At 49.2% G+C, this 7,348-nt stretch overlaps 1 protein-coding gene across 2 annotated transcripts in view; it reads right to left on the reverse strand.

The window, feature by feature from the left end:
* Positions 1–6,879, reverse strand: part of PCYT1A (phosphate cytidylyltransferase 1A, choline) — a 48,955-nt gene extending 42,076 nt beyond the window's left edge. Inside the window, exon 1 of one of the 2 annotated variants that reach the window (XM_072725826.1) lies at positions 6,622–6,879. The gene's annotated coding sequence lies outside the window, so the exon portion shown is untranslated. The remainder of the gene's footprint in view (positions 1–6,621) is intronic. The other variant, XM_072725812.1, reaches the window with a different exon arrangement.
* Between the last annotated feature and the right edge of the window lie 469 nt (positions 6,880–7,348).

Below are 7,348 nucleotides of genomic sequence, written 5' to 3' on the forward strand. Positions count from 1 at the left end.
GACTTATAAAGCCTAATACTTACTATCTGGCCCTTTACTGAAAAAAGTTTGCCAACTCTTATACTAAATGAAGAAGGAACCAGTTTTTTTTTTTTTAATTTTTTTTTATTTATGATAGTCACACACACAGAGAGAGAGAGAGAGAGAGAGAGAGAGAGAGAGGCAGAGACACAGGCAGAGGGAGAAGCAGGCTCCATGCACCGGGAGCCTGACGAGGGACTCGATCCCAGGTCTCCAGGATCGCGCCCTGGGCCAAAGGCAGGCACTAAACCGCTGCGCCACCCAGGGATCCCATGGAACCAGTTTTATTAATAATTTGGTAGCAAATCCTACTTAGATTATGCAAACAATTATAAAGTAGAAATCAGTGCTAGGAATATGATTATTTCAAGAAACTGAAATTGGACTGTAACTTTCTGATATAGGACTACCACAGTTTATGTCACTGAACTGTGTATTATCACACTGTATAGAAGAAGTCATAGCAAATAAGCCTGATTTGGGAAATTCTAAATAGAAAGGTGAAAGTCACAATATAACCCACACTGACAGATTAGTTTTAAACCAGAGCTCAATATTACGGCTCAATTATTGGAGGCTACTAAATTGCCACATCCAAGATCTTAGCTTTGAACTTGATCTCTTCCCTCTAATTTCTTCAGAGAAACCTTTATTCAACAAACATTGAGTGGGCACTTACACTGTGCCAGACCCTGAGCTCACCCTGGAACAAAATAAAGTTTATATTTGGGCCTGGCCACACAACAGAACATTTCAGGAAAGAGATTATCCTAAAAACCCCAAGGGACACTTGGTTGAATAATTTTGCTCTCCCACTACAAAATTCAGTAAGTAAACCCTGTGTTTAGATTCTACTCTTCCGGAGATCCCTGGGTGGCTCAGCAAGTTTAGAGCCTGCCTTCGGCCCAGGGCGTGGTCCTGGAGTCCCAGAATCAAGTCCCACATCAGGCTCCCTGTGTGGAGCCTGCTTCTCCCTCTGTGTCTCTGCCTCTCTCTCTCTCTCTCTCTCTCTCTGCGTCTCTCATGAATAAAGAAAAAAAATTTTTTTTAATTTTAAAAAAGATACTGCTCTTCCTAGAGTGGGTTATGGAATTTATAGCTCTAAGGCAGATTCAGAGAGTCTGGGATTTTAACAAAAATATTTATATCTTCATTTTTACTAACCTCTGGCAAATTCACTATTTCCTTCAATTATGAAGATAAGCCACAACAGTAATAGGTTTTGTCACTTAGGTGACAAAAAAATCTTAGGTATTTTCAGATGAGGTTACACTTACTAGAAATATCTTGAAATAGTGTTTAAATATATGATCATTTTTAAATTATATGATTATAAGATCCATTGATAGTAAATATTATTTACTCTGCTAAAAAAAATCATATTTGGTATTATATTATATTGATTGATTGAAGGTTCCACGCTGAGCATAGAGCAGAACACAGGGCTTGAATTCCACAACTCTCAAATGACTGAGCCACCTAGGTGTCCCTTATATCACACATTTTAAAAACATTTTGATAACTATATTTCAATATAGTTTCCTTTAGCTTGGTGTAATAATATTATTCCAAAAGGGAATCCACAAGGTTTTACCATACTGCCAAAGGGGCCCATGGCACAAAAAAAAATTAAGATTTCTACTCTAGAGCCAAAAAATAAACAAAGATAATCACATCTAAGATAATTCTCTTTAGATTAAAAAAAACTATCTAAAAAACAAAACAAAAAACTACCTGTTTTCTGTTAAGTGCACACACCCATTTTGTTCTCTAGCATAGAGCAAAGACCATATGTCACTATTTTTTTTTTTTTTTACCAGCCTTCACTTCAAACTGGTTTGCAAATAGTTGTGAATGTGATATAACAGCCTGGCAGATCCAGGGGTGCCCCTGGCTCATTAGCAGTCATTCTAGTACAAATACAGAAAGTATCAAATTAATATAACTTTTTTTTTTAATTAATATAACTTTTAACAAGAGAGTTATCAAAAGAAAAAGATAAAACAGAAACCAAAAAAAGCCAACTATATATCTATCTACTAATCTGTTTTGCGAACAGTAAAATACAAACAATTCAATTATTTATATTAATGAGGTAATGTAGGTAAACAACAGAGTACCAAATATTTGTTAGAGACTCACAAACAGTCATTTTTTTTTCCCCTTCTGGAATGGAGTTCTTGGCACATGCTGTAATATAGAGTATATTAAAAAAATGTATATTCCCTGAATTTACTGAAAGAATTGTAGAAGAGGGAGTTCTCTATTAGCAGAAAAGCCAAAAGATCTGACTTCAGATCAGTTATGCAAACATATGAAAAGAAAAGCATAAGAAAATTACATTATCAGATATTTTGTCATTATCCAACATTAATAACAATAGCAAATTACTATGTTTGCTTTTTCTATAAATATTTTAGAAATTAATTCTTATCAGCATTTATAACATGGAAAAGTTATTCAGCTCCCTAGGAGAATCAGGTCTAACCTAGATTTAGACAGCTCCACAGGGGAATCATGAATGGGATCTGGTGGTTTACAAACTCCACAAGACTGAGTACAAAATTTGGTGAGCATGCCTATGTTTCAGATTATTAAAGACTTTAAGCGGAAGAACAGTTACCTCTGCCATGGTTAGAAAAGCTAAAACAAGAGAAAGCAAACAATTCTTCCCATAGTCACAGAGTGAGTCAGTGTTAACATCAGATAAAGTAACCTGGGATTTCTAAATCTAAGGCTCTGATTAGTTTATTCTCCCTAAGGGATCACATATCCAAAGAGGAAGTCCCCAAGAAAAATAAAACCTCACCTACTTACAGTAAGAGAAATCACAGGTTCAATAAAGAATTAAATATCATTCTTTATCAATCAGGCCATTATAACTGGTTTTTGAAGGGAATTTGCAAAGCAGGGAAGGTCAAAAAGAATCCTTTCATTTAACAAACAAAAGGACCCCAAAGGCAGTGCTGCAGTCCCCAAGCCTAAATGTCTTCTCTTCCAAGTCAGTTACTTTGAAGCATTTACAACTGACCCTTGAACAACATAAAGATTAGGGGTTCTGCCCCTCAACACACACACTCGTTGAAAATCTGCATATAACATTTTTTAAAAGTTTTTTTTTTATCTGACAGACTGAGAGAGAGCACAAGCAGGGGGAGTGGCAGGCAGAGGGAGAGACAGAAGCGAGCTCCCCACAGAGCAGAGAGCCCAATGTGGGGCTTGATCTCAGGATCCTGAGACCATGACCTGAGCTAAAAGCAGAAGCTTAACCAGCTCAGCCACTCAGGCACCCCTGCATATGACTTTTGACTCCTTCAAAACAAGTCTACTATTGACCAATAACATACATAGTTGATTAACTTACTGGGATATTATACAAATTATTGTATTCTTACAAAAAGTTAACTAGAGAAAAGGTCATGGTCCTGGGGTCCTAGGATGGAGCCCCAGGTCAGGGAGTCTGCTTCTCCCTCTCTCTCTTTGCTTGCTTATGCTCTCTCTGTCTGAAATAAGTAAATAAACAAAATCTTTAAAAGAAAATAAAATCATAAGGGGGTACTTGAGTGGCTCCATTGATTAAGCATCTGACTCTGGATTTTAGATCAAATCATTACCTCAGGGTTGTAAGATGAAGCCCCAAGTCAGCTCCAAGCTAGGCGTGGAGTCTGCTAAAGATTCTCTCTCTCCGTCTCCCTCTGCTCCTTCCCTCCACCTTTCCATCTAGGAAGAAAAGAAAGAAAGAAAAGAAAGAAAAGAAAGAAAAGAAAGAAAGAAAGAAAGAAAGAAAGAAAGAAAGAAAGAAAGAAAGAAAGAAAAGAAAGAAAGGAAAGAAAGAAAGAAAGAAAGAAAGAAAGAAAGAAAGAAAGAAAGAAAGAAAAGAAAGGAAAGAAAGAAAGAAAGGATGGAAGGAGGGAGGGAGGGAGGAAGGAAGACAGACGCCTGGGTGGCTCAGTGGTTGAGTGTCCGCCTTTGGCTCAGGGTGTGATCCCAGAGTCTCTGGATCCAGTCCCATGTTGGGCTCCCTGCAAGGAGCCTGCTTCTCCCTCTGCCACTGTGTCTCTGTCTCTCTTTCTGTGTCTCTCATGAATAAATAAAATCAAGAAAGAAAAGAAAAGAAAAGAAAAGAAAAGAAAAGAAAAGAAAAGAAAAGAAAAGAAAAGAAAAGAAAAGAAAAAAAGTAGGCAGGGAAGAAAAATACATTTATGGTATTCTATTTATAAAAAAAAAACAACACATATATGTGGACTCCTGCAACTCAAACCTGTGTTGCTCAAGGGTCAACTGTATTCCGTTACAGAAATTCTTGAGTAATCCCTTTCAGTTACTAATGTCTTAGAAAAAGGTATAACTAGCTATTTTTTAGCTAAACAGAGTCTCCCCTGTCAATCACAACTCATTAGCTTACCATTCCAGAATCTTTCTGAACTCCCTTCCTCTATCACAAAGTGTATGTGTGTGTAGGAGCTGGGGGTTACTATTGGGTCAACAAATACGTACAGCGCCAGATCAACCAAAATTCCCTCAAGCTTCTTCTATTAAATATCGCCTTAAAAAAACACCGGTTGGGGATCCCTGGGTGGCGCAGCGGTTTGGCGCCTGCCTTTGGCCCAGGGCGCGATCCTGGAGACCCGGGATCGAATCCCACGTCGGGCTCCCGGTGCATGGAGCCTGCTTCTCCCTCTGCCTGTGTCTCTGCCTCTCTATCTCTCTGTGACTATCATAAATAAATAAAAATTAAAAAAAAAAAAACACCGGGTGGTACAATCGGTAGCACCTTCTACAAAGGTTTGTAGAGAGGAGGGAATGACCCTCACTTTAGTTCATTTCACCTGCTCTGCTGACCACGCTCCTCAATGGGGATCAGAAGGAGATAAAGCCACCTGGTGAAACATGGCCCGCGCTAGCCGCGGTGTTGGTGTTATTCCCTCTTGGTCAGCCTTGGCCTCTGGTCGGTGAGTCTTCGAGCTGAGGGGTTAGAGACCTCAAAGCCTCTCCCACGTAGCATTCCAGTCAGCACTGCTGGCCTTCCTGGCATCTCCCTTTCCTCCCCGGGATGGTCGCCATCGGCCTTACCACGGATTATTGCGCCAATCTCATTTTCAATTGGGATCTTTTTTTTTTTTTAAGATTTTATTTATTCATGAGAGACACACAGAGAGAGAGAGAGAGAGGCAGAGACACAGGCAGAGGGAGAAACAGGCTCCATGCAGGGAGCCCGACGTGGGACTCGATCCCGGGTCTCCAGGGTCACGCCCTGGGCCGAAGGCGGCGCTACAGCGCTGAGCCACCGGCTGCCCAACCGGGATCTCGGTTAGCAGCATCCTGCGCACCTGCGGGACCGCCGGCCACCAGGGTGAAGGACCCTGGCGGCCGCATCTCCCCAAGCCCGCTCTGCTCCGGGCAGAAAGCGCCCTGTCGCTCTCTCCGGCTCCCTTCCCAGGCCCTGCCGTCGCTCCGCAAAGCTGCCCCTTTCTCCGTGTCTGCTCCTGGAGTCTTTCCGCCCCCAGCCCCGCATCCTCACCGCCTCCACTGACAGCGCGGTCCCCGCTTCAGCGCGGGAGGCCTGGTCCCGCCGGCTGGCACCTGGGGTTCGGGTCCTCGGTCACCTCGGGGACGCCTTCTCCGAGTGAGCCCCCCTGGTGGTACCTGCCGCCAGCCACGCAGCCAATCTCCCAACTTTTTTTTTTTTCTTTTTAAAAAATATTTCATTCATTTGAGAGAGAGAGAGAAAGAGAGAGAGAGAGAGAGAAGCAAGCTCCATGCAGGGAGCCCGACGCGGGCCTCGACCCCGGGACCCCGGGGTCACGCCCCGGGCCCAAGGCAGGCGCCCCCCGCCGAGCCCCCCGGGGATCCCGCAGTCTCCGCGCCTCTAAACAGTCCCCCGGACAGAGTTCGCGGCCCGTCGCGCCGAGGGAGACTCCCGCGCGCCCCGGCTCCACCTGGGACCCACCTCACAGCGCCTCACGCCCGCAGACCCGGAGCGAGCGGCATCAGACACGGTTCCTACGCGGACACACGGAGGTTTCCTACCGCGCTCCATTTACAAAAATAAAAATAAAAATGAAAAAGAAAATAAGATAAAATAAACAGCCCGAGGTGCCACCCCGAGCAGGCCGGAGCCCGCAGGGCAGGGGCCGGGAATCCGGTCGCAGGTTCCCAGGGGCGGCGCGGAAGCCGGGGCTCGGGCGCGAGCGCGCCTCCCCGCCCCGGGAGTGCGGCCGCGAAGCTCGGCCCGGCCCCGGCGCCAGCTCCCCGCCCGGCCCCGCGGACCCCAGTACCGCGTCCGCCCCTCAGGGCCCGCTCGAGGCTCCAACGGCCCCTCGCCGCCGCCCGCCGGGCCCTCGCGGCGCGTCCGCTCCCGTCGCCGCCCGCCGAGCCGGGGCTGCGCCCGGTGGCCGCCTCACCTCCCCGCGCCCCGGGGTCAGAGTCCGTCGCCCGGTCCTCGCGGGCGGCTCCTCCTCGACCACAGTCCCTCGCTGTCACGACCCCGGGGTCACAGCCGCCCCGTGCCCCCTCACAGCCCCCTCGGGCGGCGCCCCCCGCCCCGCGCCCCGCGCCCTCCGGGGAGAGGCGCAGGGACACGCACGCACGGCCCCTCACCTGCGGCGCGCGCTCCCCCGGCGCCAGTCCCGGCCGCTCTCCCCGCGGCGCCGCGGCGCGGACCAGGGAAGTTGAGGAGGTTGCGGGGAGACGCCCGGGAAAGGCAGCTGGCGGAAGAGCACGCCGGAAGTCCCGCCCCCGCCCGCCCCCTTGTCAATGCGCCCACGACGCTTCCCCGAAAACCACGACCCCTGACACAGCAGTTCCGCCGCCGCGGAGGCCCGGGGACGGCGTGGCCGAGCGGAAGCCGCCGGGCGCGGGGCGGGGCGGGGCTGCGGCAGCCTCCGCGTGAGGAGATCGGCTGCGAACCGACGGCCGCGCAGACGCCTCAGGCCCGCGGCTCCCCAGGAGGGCGGGCGGTAGAGGACGCCGGTAGGGAGCGCGCGGGAGCGGGCGGCGCGGGAGCCGACGGGGGCGGCCCGCGGCGGGCGCTCGGGGGGGGGGCGGGGCGGGGCGGCGCCGGAGGGGCCCTCTCGACCCCGCGCGACACGCGCCAGCCCCGGCCCAGGGCGTCTGAGGGCGTCGTTCCCCGCAGCCTCCTGAACGCGGGTGGGTTCACTTCTGCCTCGGTTCCAGAGCCCCGGGAGGCGTCGGGACCCGGCCTGCCCGGCCACGGCGGTGCGGGGAAGACTCGGCGCCCGCAGCAGCCTCGGGCCTGCAGGGCCTGGCCTGGCCGCACCCGGGGGGACCGCGCGCTCGACCAGTGAGCGCCGTGAGGGCCGCGCAG

This window comes from Vulpes vulpes, chromosome 1, assembly GCF_048418805.1.
Source record: "Vulpes vulpes isolate BD-2025 chromosome 1, VulVul3, whole genome shotgun sequence".
Classification (NCBI taxonomy): domain Eukaryota; kingdom Metazoa; phylum Chordata; class Mammalia; order Carnivora; family Canidae; genus Vulpes; species Vulpes vulpes.